We start from the raw sequence: 14,658 nt of genomic DNA, 5'->3' as shown, positions 1-14,658 counted from the left end.
TGACTTTTTGTCTTTTCCTATTATTTAAAGGGGTTGATTTGCTGCAACGCGGGGGATGAAAGTTTGGACTGCTTGGGAATATTACCATACCATGCTGTATCTTTGATGGAAAGTTGTTAGTGTTTTCGAAATTATTGGCTGGTTTAGTTGACAAATTTTTCATACAAATTCTTTCAAAAAAAAAAAAAAAAATGCAATAACACAGGTTTAAATATTAAATATTTGAAGACTAAGTTTGCACCATTTTGTATTTTTGTTAGTGTAATTTAGTGGTGACATTCTAAAGCTATTGAGTACTTGTCACACATCCTCTATTAGCACATAACAAAACTGTTGTTTCAGCTCAAGTTTACCTGGAAATCTAACAAGATCACCAACTTGATCCCACCACGCTTCGTGCCAAACGAGTCTCCACTTATGTATTGGCATTGTTGAGATTAAAATGTATAACAAACAACAATAAAATTTCACCTTGTAATTGCCAACTAGTAAAATTGGTAAATTTTTTAGGTGATGATATTATAGTAGGGGTCTGGAGGTTCAAATTTTACTAACATCAAAGGATTACTGATCTTATATAAAATAGTCAATCAAAAAAATAATAAAATAAAATTTCACCTTAGTATGTTTCTTCTGTATGGGAACTCTATTTTATTGAAATCAATCGTTATAATGACAATTAAAAATAACAAAATTGACTAACCGTAATAAAAAAAAAAAAATTATAAAATTTAAGAAATATCAGTATCAGGGGGTACGTGTGTATTAACATTTAATATAAGAGCTAAGAATAAATGTAACAAATTGACTAAGGCCGCTGTTAGTTAGTTGTTGTTGCCTGCTGAAAACAACTAGTCCACCAGCTACTCTACTCAATCATGCAGTGTGATCTTGTCATCGTGTCTCTATCTTCTTCAATCTTTTTATTTTAATAAAATTTATAAATTAAACTTCAATAATTGAATATAATTACTAGACTCAAATCAATTACATTTTTATTGTTTTAATGGTAAAAAAAAGTTCAAATTCGATTAGCCTAGTGAGCATCGCAGTTGCTTGTGAATAATTTTCTTGTCCATGAATGCTCCCCCAAGTAGCTATCTGAAGCAGACTTCTGGAAAAGTTTAAGTCGCGCGTTCCTTAGGACCATGCTGATTCTTCAACGTACATCATCTAATGTTTTTCGTTTATAAGTATGGTATTATTAGTGGTAAGCTATGGGGGCCTATGGGAGGAATCACTTTCTTGATCTTAGTACTTGAGTATATTTAGTCATCAATAGTGAATGAATTGAATTTTCATGTCTTTTGGCATATCATGTTTGTAAAGTAACGTTTTAGTTCACCTTTACATACAAGGAGGAAAAGGAGAATGGGATTGAATAAGATAAAGACCGAGTTCGTTAATAAGCGAACTACCTACGTATCTTCTCTTGATTCTAGGGCGAGAGAAGAATCAGGTCTCACGTAGTTCATGTAAGTGGTATTTATAGATATTGAGGGTATAGATCCACGAGACACGTGTATTATATGCAAGTGTGGGGTGAAGATTAATAATGAGTGTTAGGTTGGTTTTGGTAGGAATTATATAATAATTGGGAGTGGTTGCAGTAGTTCGTATATAACGGTGATTGGAAGTACAGATATGGCTTTGGTAATGATTGCTTCTGAATAAGGGATGGTGTCATCAGATGAAACGCTCTGCTTGAGGTCGTCTGGTCGACCTGTGACATCTTGTAGCGAGCTGAAGTAGACCACCTACATGAAACGAGCTCAATACGAAGCGATCTTGGGGGTAGGAATGAACATGTGCTTAATATTTCTGAATAAGAATATTACTCCCTCACACAGCCCCCTCTTGATCAGTAGGTCGTGTAGTACATTGAAGCGACCTGCTGAGAGAAAACGTTGGCACGTGTTAATCGTGAGCGGAGAAGCGGACTGGTGAGAGTGGAAATGCGTATCGTATCGGGGAGATCGACTCGTGTTGTGTGACGACCTGGTGCGAGGTATAGCTAACACGTGGTTGGCACTTGAGAGAATCAGAGCACTTGTGGAGGAAACGTCTCGCCGCGTTTTCCGAATTTTTGAAAAGACAGGTCCTTGGTACACGTGTGCGGGCTATGGCGTAGGCTGTAGTCATTTTGCATTGGGAACTGAAGGAGCAGTTATTCAAAACCAAATTTGGGAGAACTGAAAAGATATTTTATGTTTTCTTCTTCAACAAAACCGCAGGCTAGGGTTGTTTTTGCTGCTGCTGCTTTTCTATTTTTGGTTTTCTTTCTTCTTGTTCAAGTGTTGTGTGTCTAGTAGGTCGGTGTTAGGTTTTGTTGCTTAGGTTTAGGTATTTGATAAGAAGAAAACGCAAAAATGTCTGACTCTGACGATACGCGATCGGAAGAGGTTCGGGAAGTATCATTAAGTTGTGGTGAATATGAGGAAGATAATGAAGAGTCAGTGGGTTTTGAAAGTTGTCCTGAATATGATGAGGGTGAAGTTAGGGAAGATGAGGGTAGGACACGATCTGGCTCTGTGGGTGCTGTAGCTAGCACTTCAGGTCGTGATGAGGGGTTGTCCTCGAGTGGGTTGCCCCCTAGGACGGTGGATCGACTTGCAGCGAGTGCGTTCCCCGAACTGAAGGCAGCTTATGGGATATAGGTAAACGACCTGGAGATATACGAGCCGGGGCTGAGCGAAAATGTGCGAAGTGATAACCCGTAAAAACACGACTAGAATACTCTAACCTCATTCTTACAGTATCAATTATTTATTTCCTACTCTCACATACATATTCATGCAATATATAGAGTACGGAATCGTTCCACTCTTAATCTATCAAGACTAAATAGAATTCAATTAATATCAAACACAAAAGACAATAGTAAGAGTAATGAGATGTGAAATTTCTATTCTACGATTATACGATGGATTCAAATAAATCTAAATTAACTAAATTAATAAAAATAGGGTTTTGATGGAAGAGAAAGTTATAAAGAAGAGTAATCAATCCACCTAATATCATTATACTATCATTCCCAACACAAGAACAATAATAACAAGCCATAATTTAATAACTAATTTAAACTTTATAAATCTAATTTTAACAATAGTCTAAGAATCAAAATGAAGATAACCTAATTTATGAATTTAAAACAACTAAAACTAAATAAGAATTTAATCAATAACTAAATTGAAATGAAAACTAATACTTTATTCTAAAACTAATAGTGATTCTAAATAATAATATACTTTGTTCTAACACTAATTAATTTAAGGTAAAAACTAGATCTAAAACAAGCTATTTTAACTAAAAAATGGAGTCTAACCTAATTTTCTACTCTAGATCTAACTATACTTAAGAGCTAAGTCTTCTCCATACAAATGGAGGAGACCAGATCCACTTTTTCGTGCATGGACTAAGGAGTCATATTTTGGGCCGGAAAATCGAGTCTAAAACCCAATTTCTTCAGTCCACAGAGGCCCTTTTCAGCTGGATTTGATTTCCACAGACTTTTTGCTCACTTATGCTCCTCTGATTGGGTCAAGGATTAGACCATTGGAAAGCTCTTTCCGAGACGGTCGTTTTGGCATAAGGTAGGCCCAATTCTGAGGTTTGAGTCCAAAGATACGGCCTTCGGAAGTTATGCTGACTTTTATGCGCTGTTTCTGTCAGCGTTGACTTTGACTTTTTAGTTTTGACCAGGCTTTAAAAAGGATTTTTCTCCTTGAATCTTGGCCTTTAATCACAGAACTTCTTAGCAACCAACCATTGCTCCTTTATCTCTCAAAAGGGGTGCATTTCTACACATATTCGACTCAATGCCCTAAAATACATTAAGAACCACGATAAGCGATACTAACTCTTACTTATTAATCACATAATTTGTCAAAAGCGATATTGTTAAAGGGGTTAAAACTACAGTTTTGGGCTCTTATCAAACCACCACCAAACAACATTTTGAGAAATTAGAATAAGTGACCAAAAATAGAGTTCTAACTAGTCTCGTTTCGCCGAGTGCGATTGCATTGACCATATGCAACAAGGCCTTAAACAACTAGGAATTCCCTAGTGGACGAGTTATAGCCTTGTGAGAGTTTCCTAGTGAAGGTACTCACAAACTTCATCTATACTACAACAGCTAAGAAATAAAACTATTGTTTCCTTATTTATGTCTCAATGATCTATACATCTCACTAGTATTTAAACAAGAATGATCATTCTAAAACTTAAACTAATACATGCATAACAATCAAATCATCTTAAGAAAAACAACTATACAATGAACTATGATATGAAATGCAATGGCAGGTCCGTTTTTGAAACTTTTAGGTAGCGTACCTAAGTAGGTTCTCACAAGGAATATGTCAACACACATAACACTCTGATTTTTCTACTCAAGTTTGTTAACTACAGTGTGCAGTAGGCACACGTTTCCTCACAATCTCAATGACGATCCAAGAAAGTCGAGGTCGGTTAAACACATCTACCACTTACTATCACACCAACCTATTCCTAATTGAGCTAGAGGTCTTTATTAGGTGATACGGGGCATAGGTGTTGGCTAAAGAAGGAAGGAAATGGATATTCAAAAAGACAAGTCTGAGAAAGTAGGGTCTTCATATTATGTAACTAGAGAAAGTCTTGTTCTTTTGCTTCTACACTTTGTTTCCATCCCAGCCTTTTTTATTTTGTTTTTTATTTTATTCTTTTTTAGTTTTATTTTATTCTATTTTTCTTTTCTTTGGATGGAATTTTTTTTTTTTTTTTTTTTCCTTTTCTAAAGCAACTAACTAATTTTTGTTTACATTTATCTTCTCTTTTCTTCACTCATCCCATTTCTCAGACTTATCTAGATAGGTAGGCTGATTTTATTTTTTCTTTTGTTTTATTGGGTAAAGGATTTGTGGTTTGTGAAAAGGCTAATGAAAAACTTCGATTAGAGGCGACTAGCGGATAATAAATTTCATATAGGTGTGAATTTACGGCTATATCAATCCAAAGAAGGCCTAAATTCTCGCTTAGGATATGGTGTGGTGATCAAGCAAGTGGATGTGTGATTTCTTTACTCGGAATTTACTTCTTCCTTGTGTCATCACTCAGATATTTCACTCTTATGAGGCTTTTAGGCTAGATGCTCACAGGATATGTATTAAGTACACTCTAACTTAGGTCTCAGAAAAATACTGCCAAGTACAATAAAAAATACTCATGCAAGATGTTCGTGAAAAGATGCAATGACTATTATCTATGTATTAATCTATGTTTCAAAAATTAAATCCTAATTCAAGTACTACGTGAGATTTCTAGACTAATATCATCATGGAGAAGGGAACAATACCATTATCACTAAGTGCCTAGTATAAACAATATTTATGATTTTTTAATTTTTTTTTATATATAGAAAAGTGCGTAATTTACATCCTAAAAGTGCCTAATTTTTGCAAATATTTCTATCCCACCCCCAAACAATCGAATGCTTTGTCCTCAAAGTGTAAAGAGATAAGGAAAGAATTTACCATAGAAACATGGCAAAAATTGGCGCACTGTAATGTAAATATTGTAAAAATGATATGATAACATGAAGTACAATTAAACTGTTACGTACGAACTAACATAAACTCTACTGGAGTAAACATGACAAGCAAAGGGTGGCAAAAAGATTTGAAATGAAATACCAAAATACGTCACCCCCAAACAAAATTAGAAAACTCTTTTTAAGTTTGAAAATTTTTGTTTGGCCTATACTCCAGAAAGTTGGTATTGTACAAAAACTTGGGTCTTTTAAAGTCAGATTCCTTAGACTTAATGTGATATATATGTATTAACATACAGTTTTCCATATATCAATAATCTAAATAATTGTGGATCTTTCCATAAATAGTTAACACGGGATGCACCATTAAACAGAATTAAGCACCAAGATTTCCTATGGCATGGCTTAGTAGAATGGGAGTGAATTCTGATGGATCTAGAACCTAATCGAGCATAAAATTTCTTCTTTTTCTTTGAATGAAAAAATGCCCAAGTGAATGATTGTGAGAAAATGGATGGTTGTTGTCACACCCCGAATTTCGACAGAATTCGGAAAAACATTATTTGTTCCCGACTCTTCGATCTCCGAGGTGTGACGCACTCTCCACTTCCAAAAATCCCATAAACAGTTTAAATATGTGGGTAATTTAAAAACCAATAAAAATTTCAAATTAACAAAAGTCCTCTTCATTACAAAAATTAACAAATGAAAATGTAAATAACCTTATCTCAACTGAAAATCTATATCACCTCTAAGAAAAACAAGCCTACCTTGAAAAGCGACGCTAACGCAAACCACAAGCAACAACCAATCTTCTTCAACACTAAACCTGTCAAGACTTATCAACTGTGTTCATTTAATGAACACACCCGATAAGCAAACATGCAAATCGGTCAGCATTATAAAAATCTTTGGTGTGAGTAGCTCTAAAATACAACATATAATTATACATATATATACACAAACCTTACGGCAGTTAGTTCCTCCACCGAGGCGCCTTAACTTTCCACGACTAATACATCATCCTTAAGTACAATAATCTAGGCAGGTAGTTCCTCCACTGAGGCGCCTTAACTTCCCACTAACCACACCATAAAATATACGCATCATAAACAAGGCATGTAGTTCCTCCATCGAGGCGCCTTAGGTTCTAACTAAACAAATAATCAACCAAACATATTACCATAATTAGATTATTTCAGGCTTTCTTTGCGTGTCCCTAAAATTCACGTCGTATTTATGTCTTACCTAGTTTTCCTGGCTACCACAATCGCTACCCAACGCCGAACATGTACATCCACATGCATCCCCTTACATAATGAACCACTCCGTGCGTAACCACCCTGAGCGGGATGCCGCACACCAGGTAAATCCTCACACGGAAGCAATTATGTAAGTAATGTCACTATTCGGCATAAAATATCGCGCGTCATCGTTCTATTTTGCGAACGGAATAATCAAGCCACTATTCGACTACGCCAGGAGGGCCATTCAGCTTTACTGAAACGCCAGGAGGGCCAATCACATTACTTACGCCCGAAGGCCATTCAGATTAACTGAAACGCCAGAAGGGCCAATCACATGAGTTGTGGTAGTCAGGTTCTAGGATTTTCGTTACGTAATTTATTCCGGTGTCATACATTTATGACTCATAATAATTCCACTATATCACGTGCAGGTCAATTACCTTATTGCACTAAAGCCACAATATTTACAAGTATCTCAATATATCTCATAACCATTTTCATTCTTTTTACCGTGCCAATATATTATTGCACTACACCACACTCCGTGGGCAAATATTAATCAATACTATACTACCTCATAGTAGCATCTCACATATATAATAATGGGCGGTGATACATTTATTTCTCCAAAACTATTGCATTTAATATATACATCCCAATATATCATATGATATCACAATTGCTTCAAACGTATCGCATATATTTTTATAGTGTTTTAGGAATATTATATCTCTTAAAGTTTCTATCTCATCACGTGTCAAAAATACACAATATCAATGCCAAATCTTTATTAGATAATGACAACCAAATATATACAAGCTTCCACAATGATTTTTTTACTACATTTGTCCATATAATATACAACATATAAAACGAAGCACAATTAAACAGTCAAAAGTCCACAATCAAGGCCCAATACTAAAGTCTATAAATCTAAGTCCGTATATAATTTAATACTCATAAAAACATATATATCAAATTCTTATTATCGAAATTTTCCTTTAGTTACGTGCCAATATTATATTGCACTATACATTACTCACGTCAAATCTTAATTAGATAATGACAAACAAAGTTATACAATATCCGACAATGTTTTATTACTACATTTGTCCATATAATCAAAAGTGTGAAAAACTGAAAAAGTCAACATTTCATAGTCAAAGGTCAAAGGTCAAAGTCAACAGGTCATGGTCAACGTCAAAGTCAAATGTCATGGTCAAAGTCAAACTGTCATGATCAAAGTCAAACTGTCATTGTCAAAGTCAAACTGTCGTTTCTATGTTCAACAGGTTCATGGTCATAGCCATGGTTCATGGCTAAGGTCAAGGGTGCATGGCTCATGGGCTCATGGCCAAGGTCATGGTGGTCGGGTGGAACAACCAAGCCCAAACCTTAGAACCCGAAAGTCTAAACATTGAAAGACCCAAAAAGATCTATTTTAAGTCCTATGGACTGGCCCAAGCAATATTAGAAACAGGCCCAAAAACTTATACTGAACTGGCCCAAAACATAATTGGATTCGGCCCAAAAACTTTAAATTGAACTGGTCCACAAATTTAAAACAAAACCGGGCCCAACATCAACTGAACTGGCCCATAGGCTAAGCCAAATTAGTCTGGCCCCAAACAAAACAAGCTAGGGCCCAAGAACTAGAACTAAAGCCCAACCATCTAAAATAGAATCCGGCCCACATAAAATTAGAATTTTGGCCCAACCAAACAAAAGGTTTAGGCCCAAAGAAACCGACCCAGGCCAAGCCCAAATCGTCCTCTTCTCCAACAGTTCTCCTCCACCACCAGCAGCCCAAATTTCCGGCCACCACCATCTCTAATCTCCACTCTTCCAAACCAGATCGAAAATACTCAGGGGAAAAACCCCCACAACATTAACAAAGCCAAAAATCCCAACTCTTAAATCCACCATCTTATCCAAATCTAGATCTAAAATCGCACCGCCATTAATGGCTTCCTACAGCCCACTCAACCGCCCTCACACACCTTAATCCAACCAAAACACATCCAACCGACCAACCCAAACAATAACCCAAACTAGTTCAAAACAATGAAATCCAAAAACGATACTGGGGTTTGTGCTGCCATTACTGCTTGTCAAAACTTCGACAGCACCCAGCCAAACCTCAATACACTTCACACGTACACCATCAACCAACATCAAAACTAAAGAGTTCAACCCAATGAAACCAACCCAAAAAAAGCCCAACACGGCCATTTAACGCCTCCAAGCTTCACCGCCCGACCGACTGGGTCCCACAACCAAACACCAACAACAAATACAGAAAGTTCAACAAGCCAAAAAAAGATTTCGGTACTGGTTTGGGCGACGCCATTAGCGCCCATTAAGCTTGAACAGTCCAAATGTGGATTTCCTAGCCTCCACAGAGTTTTGACAGTCTATATCAAATCCAAATTCACTCGAGTTTTAACAACTCGACAACACGACGTCGAATCAAAACAATATAATGAACAGTAAAAACAGAAACATTAAACAGTATACCGATATGCGAAAAACTATAAATCCGGTGAAATAGCCAAATAGCTACTCACCTGAATTAAAACCCGACGAATCCTCTGTAGTCCGAACCGTCGCGCTCCACCTCTCCAGCAAACCAGCTTCTCTCTTTGCCTCCATTTTCATTATTTTTATTATCTTAAAAATCCTATTCTCTAGAAAAATGTGTTTATATACTTGGGTCTGAAACCCAAGCCCAACACAGACTCGGGCCCAGAAACCAGGCCCACATGTCCCGAGTCCAATCCGATCGATTTTTAAATAAATAAATTTAATTAATTAATAAATAGATAAAAACGTATTTTAAAAAAATACGCTTACAGTTGTGGAAGATACTTGGAATGTGGATAAGTGTTAGAAGAAAAGGGTGGGAAGAATGATTGGATTCTGTGAGGGATTAGCTCAGGTAGTTGGTGGTAGGGTGGTGCTCTAGGCAATGCTTGAGAGGGTGGATCATCACAGGCTCTTAGAAACTCGTCGAATTCCTCATCTAGGTTGTTCGCATCCATATAATTATGCTATTCATCTCCATCTTTGAGGAATTCATCTATCTCGTTTATTATGAGGTTTACTCCATCTCTTGTAGTGTCAGAAGGCCGGGTGGAAAATTCTTTCTCTAGTTCAGTTATGTTCAAGGAGTCAAAATTGTGATATTTGTCTTCTTCCATAAGAGGGGTATCTACTAGTGTAGGGACGAGATCGTCAGAAGCACCAATGTGATATACCAAACTCTCAATAGACTTAACTTCACCTTCTATAGGAAAACCTAGTTGTCTCTGCTTTTGTCTAAACATGTTAACTTCTATAGAAAGATTTCCAAAAGAAAGAGTCATTGAGCTATCCCGGCAATTGATTTGGGTATTGGCAGTTGCCAAGAAAGGACGCCCTAAGATGATGTGAATAGAATCATGAGCAACTTCTGTGTCAAGAATAACAAAGTCGGCTGGATAGTAAAAATATTGCACTTTAACGAGAATGTTTTCAACTACACCCTTGGGATACTTAATAGAACGATCGGCTAACTGCAAAGTCACTTTGGTTGGTTGAAGTTTTGTTGGACCCAGTTGTCTATATAAATAAAAAGGGAGTAAGTTAACACTCGCTCCCAGGTCTAATAAAGCAATTGTTATGAAGCTATCACCTAAGGTGCATTGTACAGTAGGACGACCAGGGTCCTTGTACTTAACAATTCCGTTATGTTCAGATAAAGAGGGATATTGTTCAGTTAAGAATACTTCGTGGGGTATGTTGGTTTTCCTCTTCTTGGTGCACAACTCTTTTAGAAACTTATCGTGTCCAGGTAGACTTTTTATAGCATCTAAAAAAGGTAGGTTTATAGCCAGATTTTTAAACACTTCCCTAATCTCATCAAAATTTTCATTCTTTTTAGACATAACTAGTCTCTAGGGATATGGTGGTTTATATATTAGCAATATTATTAGTCTTTGCTTTATCTCTAGCCGTTTTCCATCTAGGTGTCCATATTGGAACCTCTACAGGTGTAGGATCATAAATTTCTATGACAATATTCAATATGGTTTTATTTTCAGTTTCTGTTTGCGGGTGGTCTTTAGGCATAACTACTTTGTTATCAACTATTCTCATTGAACGAAGGGTAGTGATTGCCTGTAGGTCCCCTGGGGTTATATTACCATTACACTGAATACTTTTTATTTCGAAAGCGGTGTTTGTTGAGTTAGGATTAGGCACTGCTTGACCTGGAAACATGCCTGTTTGGTTATTATTTTGGTTAGGAGACATGTCAATAGTCTTTTGGCATAAAGACTGCATCATTTGCATCGTTTGTTTCATCATATTAGAGTTTTGATCATGGTGATATTTCATCAAGTTGGAGTTTTGTTGCATAATTTGATTTTGTTTCTCTAACAAGGTCACTACTATTTCATTTGTAGATGGTTGAACTGGAATTAAGGCTTGTTGAGCATTCATGTCTTGATGTTGATAGTTTTGGGTCATGGGCACTAAACCTCTATTCTGGTCACCTAAGTTTCCTTGTCCTTGAGGTTAAGTTAATTGGTGGAAGTTTGATGGTTATGGTGGTGGTTGTGCATAGACAAAAGGACAATAGAAGAATGCTCAAGACTAAAACAAACATTATAACGAGTAGATTTAATGTTCATGACTAGAGTGGGTTGTTGTTAAACAGAGATGGCATCTACCTTTTTAGTGAGGGCATCGATAAGAGTTTTAAGCTCGGAATCAGGTTTAACCTCAAAAAAAGAAAGAGTGGAGCGAGAAGAGTTGTTACCTCCCCAATTGTTGTTCCTCTTAGATTGATCTTCTAAGAATGTATAAGCCTCCAAGGCTCCTTTACTAAGAAAACTACCCCCAGTCATGATATCTAGAACCTCCTTATGACGATGTAAAAGCCCCTTGAAGAAGACACGAACAAGCGTGTCCTTCGCAAGATTATGATGCGGGCATTCAATGAGAAGATCAGTGAAACGATTCCAGGCCTCTGAAAAGGATTCATGAGGATTTTGGTGAAAGAAATGAATCTTTTGAAGTATTTCATCTGTGTTCAGTGGTGGGTAAAACTGTTTCATGAACAATTGAACAAGATGAGCCCATGAGTCCACAGAGTTTGGCGTTTGGGTAGTTAACCAAGACGCCGCCTTGTCGGCTAGGGTGAATGGAAACACCCTAAGTTTAACTTGATCTGGACTTATGCTAGGATGATGAAATGTAGTGAGAACTTGGTCTATCCTACGCATATGCTGGTAAGGCTTCTCGTGGTCTAAACCATGAAAAACTGGTAACAAGTTAAATATATTAGGGGGAATTCGAAAATCCCCCACTAGGTCTGCAAGAACGATGCACGACTTAGGGCCATCGTTTAGGGCTTTATAAAAATCAGAGAGAGGAGTCTCTTGTTCTTTAGCCATTGATGCAGATGTAGTGTGTAAAATTCTAGATAGGCGTGTGGTATTTATGTCTATGAAAAACAAGCCTGATTATACTAGAATTAAAACTCCTCTGACAGAAGAGGTGAGGAGTGGAAGAAAGAGTACCTGAATACCTCCTTGTTATGCATTTGAATAGCATCTTGTATACACGATCTCAGTGTTTGTATGATGTTAGAAACACTGAATAACTTGAAGAAATGAAAATTTGATCTGACCCGTGAAAATTGGGTCGCTCTCCGGAGAAGGCTGGTCGCTCGAAAATGACCTTTGGTAGGCGCGGGTCATACTGTCTAACTTAAGTTCTAGGTGGTTGAGTGTGGGGTGCGCTTGGAAATAGGCTACCTAGGGCGCGGGTCGCGTTCGTGCTTGACACAATGTCTAGGCGGTTGAGCGCGGGGCACGCTTGGAAATAGGTTATCTAAGGCGCGGGGCGCGCTCGTGCTTGACACAATGTCCAAGCGGTTGAGCACGGGGCGCGCTCCAAAAAATTTAAATTTTTTACAGTAGTTTGCTAAGACGTCTATCAAGTAGGCAGTAAAATTTCAGATCAATCAGAGCTATGAAAGTCCTTCTACTACCCTTCAAAGTTTGTGAAACAGTTTTCAGACACAATACAAACAACTGAAAGGTTCACCAATCAAAACAGAGAAACAAATCTCCAAAATTTTAATGGAGACTCCTGACAGATCATGGCTATTCCTGTAAAAATGTTAGAGCAATTGGAGTTCTACAAACTCTTCTTACCGGCTGTTGTTCCAGAAATTAAGTGTTTGCAAAACTGCAAAATACACTGGAAACACTCCACTAGTTAGGAGGTCAAAACAAATAAAAAACTTGTCAAAGTTTTATTGCAAACTCTTGACTTAGGATAAGTACTCCTATAAAAAGTTTAGAATTTTTGGAACTGCCTAAGTAACCTTACTCGTCTATTTTTCAAGAACTTACAGTTTGAAAACTGAAATTTAGCACTTTAAAGATCGTATTTGTTCACATGGTAAAACAATTAGGAAAAATCTGAAAAATTTACAATAAATCAATAACACCTTACGGATTGCGCTTGTAAATTTTCAGAATTTTTTCAAAATTTACAAATACCTTTACTGCAGTGTTTTCCTCTGTGAATCCGCAGCCCCTATGCCTAAAATAGTGAACAGTTCCGAAAATTCAAGAAATAAGAATGAAAAATGAAAAGGGTGAGTGGGTAGAGAATGGAGGATTGCCCCTTGAATTCAAGCAATTGAATTCTTGTCTTGAACGAGACTAAGATGGCAGCGACGCCATTTGATAACCCGTAAAAACACGACTAGAATACTCTAACCTCATTCTTACAGTATAAATTATTTATTTCCTACTCTCACATACATATTCATGCAATATATAGAGTATTGAATCGTTCCACTCTTAATCTATCAAGACTAAATAGAATTCAATTAATCAAACACAAAGGACAATAGTGAGAGTAATGAGATGTGAAATTTCTATTCTACGATTATACGATGGATTCAAATAAATCTAAATTAACTAAACTAATAAAAATAGGATTTTGATGGAAGAGAAAGTTATAGAGAAGAGTAATCAATCCACCTAATATCATTATATTATCATTCCCAACACAAGAACAATAATAACAAGTCATAACTTAATAACTAATTTAAACTTTATAAATCTAATTTTAACAATAGTCTAAGAATCAAAATGAAGATAACCTAATTTATGAATTTAAAACAACTAAAACTAAATAAGAATTTAATCAATAACTAAATTGAAATGAAAACTAATACTTTATTCTAAAACTAATAGTGATTCTAAATAATAATATACTTTGTTCTAACACTAATTAATTGAAGGTAAAAACTAGATCTAAAACAAGCTATTCTAACTAAAAAATGGAGTCTAACCTAATTTTCTACTCTAGATCTAACTATCCTTAAGAGCTAAGTCTTCTCCATACAAATGGAGGAGACCATATCTACTTTTTCGTACATGGGTTGAGGATCCATGTTTTGGGCCGGAAAATCAAGTCTAAAACCCAATTTCTTCAGTCCACAGATGCCCTTTTCAGTTGGATTTGACTTCCATGGACTTTATGACCACTTCTGCTCTTCTGATTTGTTCAAGGCTTGGACCATTGGAAAGCTCTTTTTGAGCCGGTCATTTTGACATAAGATAGGCCCAATTCCGAGGTCTGAGTCCAAAAGATACGCCTTCGGTTGAAGTTTGTGACTTTTGTGCTTTATTTACGCCCGCATTGACTTTGACTTTTTAGCTTTGACCGGGCTTTAAAAAGGCTTTTTCTCCTTGAACCTTGGCCTTTAATCACAGAACTTCTTAGCAACCAACCCTTGCTCCTTTATCTCGTAAAATGGGCGCATTTCTGTACATATTCGACTTCAATGCTTGAAATACATAAGAATACGAT

General features: G+C 36.6%; 1 non-coding gene across 1 annotated transcript; it reads left to right on the top strand.

The window, feature by feature from the left end:
• Positions 1-11,739: 11,739 nt before the first annotated feature.
• On the top strand, positions 11,740-11,843 carry LOC147476479 (small nucleolar RNA R71). Its single transcript, XR_015209975.1, has one exon. It is a non-coding gene; the product is annotated as a small nucleolar RNA R71 (small nucleolar RNA).
• Positions 11,844-14,658: the final 2,815 nt, after the last annotated feature.

The sequence above is a fragment of the Coptis chinensis genome, chromosome 9, assembly GCF_015680905.1.
Source record: "Coptis chinensis isolate HL-2020 chromosome 9, ASM1568090v1, whole genome shotgun sequence".
NCBI classification, from domain to species: Eukaryota; Viridiplantae; Streptophyta; class Magnoliopsida; order Ranunculales; family Ranunculaceae; genus Coptis; species Coptis chinensis.
Note: the sequence above shows the minus strand (reverse complement) of the source record. Positions and strands in the feature narration are given on the sequence as shown.